The sequence below is a fragment of the Etheostoma cragini genome, chromosome 14 (genome assembly GCF_013103735.1).
Source record: "Etheostoma cragini isolate CJK2018 chromosome 14, CSU_Ecrag_1.0, whole genome shotgun sequence".
Lineage (NCBI taxonomy): Eukaryota > Metazoa > Chordata > Actinopteri > Perciformes > Percidae > Etheostoma > Etheostoma cragini.
In genome coordinates, this window is record NC_048420.1 from 5,746,212 (window position 1) to 5,748,087 (window position 1,876).

A 1,876-nucleotide genomic window follows, 5' to 3' on the forward strand; every position below is an offset into this window, starting at 1 on the left:
CCTGTAACGTCCTGGTGTGCCATGCTACGTCCTGCTACACTCTGAGGTGCGCTGCTACGTCCTGCTGTGCCCTGCTACGTCCTGCTGTGCCCTGTTACATCCTGCTACGCTCTGAGGTGCCCTGCTACGTCCTGCTGTGCCCTGCTACGTCCTGCTGTGCCCTGTAACGTCCTGGTGTGCCATGCTACGTCCTGGTGTGCCATGCTACGTCCTGCTACACTCCGAGGTGCCCTGCTACGTCCTGCTGTGCCCTGTAACGTCCTGCTGGGCCCTGTTACATCCTGCTACGCTCTGAGGTGCCCTGCTACATCCTGCTGTGCCCTGCTACGTCCTGCTGTGCCCTGTTACATCCTGCTACGCTCTGAGGTGCCCTGCTACGTCCTGCAGTGCGTTGTAATGTCGCACAGTGACATCACAGACTCCGCCAACAAGGTCTGACCCGGGTTTCTTCCTAAAAGGAAGTTTTTTCCTCGCCACTGTCACACTGTTGCTGGCTCTAGAGGAAACTACTAGAACTGTTGGGTCGTGGTCCAATTATGGAATGTGGTCTAGACCTACTCTATCTGTAAAATGTCTTGAGATAACGCTTGTTATGAATTGATACTATGAAAAAAATTGAAATGAATTGAAATTGAATTAAATATTACTCGAAAAACGTGATACAGAGATCATAGAGTACGTCTTAAAAAGTGATAAATAAAAGCCATAGTATAGTATGTTAAAATAAAATGTGATTCAAATGCCACAATGTAGTATATGAAATAGCTATAGTATAGTATGTGGGAAAAGCCATCGTATAGTTTGTCAAAAAAATTTAAAAAGCAATAGTATAGGATGTCCAAATAGCCATAGTACAAAAAAAGCCATAGTATATGTGATAAAGGTGATAAAAATGCCATAGTATAGTATATGAATTAGCCATAATATAGTATGTGGAAAAGGCCATTGCATGTTACTCTATGTTGATAAACAGGATACAGAGATCAGAGTATAGTTTGTCTAAAAAAGTCAAAGTCAAGCCATTGTATAGTATCTTAAAAAATAGAGATAAAAAGCCATAATATAGCATGTTGAAAAAAGTGATAAAAAGTATACCATGTCAAAAAGGTGATTAAAAAGACATAGTATAGCATGTCAAAATAGCTATTGTTTAATATCTCAAAAAAGCCAAAATGTATGTGAAAAAAATGATAAAAATGCCATGGTACAGTATATGAATTAGCCATAGTATAGTATGTCAAAAAGGCCATTGCATATTACTCTATGTTGGAAAACGTCATACATATAACATATATTATGCCTAAAAAAAAGTGATGAGAAAACCATAGTATAGTATGTCAAAAGCATTGATGAAAAAGCTATGCTAGAGGCTGTTGACAAAGAAATAGTGTAGTATGTTGAAAAAGTGATAAAATAACCATATATAGTATGTCAAAAAAGTGTTAATAAAGCCCTAGTATAGAATGTTGAAAAAATTGATAAAAAAGATTAAAAGCCATACTAGAGTATACTGAAAATATTTATAGAAAAAAACATAGTATAGCATGTCAAAAAAGCCATTGTGTATTATGTCAAAAAAATTGAAAACAGCAATAGTTTAGTAGTTATTAAAAGGGATAAAAAGCCATAGTATAGTATGTCGAAAAGGCCATTGCATATTACTCTATTTCAAAAAATGTGATACAGAGATCATCTTAAACATTGATAAAAAAGCTATAGTAGAGTCTGTTGACAAAGAAAGAGTGTGGTATGTTAAAAAAGTCAACATCAAGCCATAGTATAGTATTTTTAAAATAGTGATTACAGTTTTTTTCAATCGCTAACAAGCGCTCACCCATACTTCAGATACTTTTTCTAAACTCTTAACACAGACTCA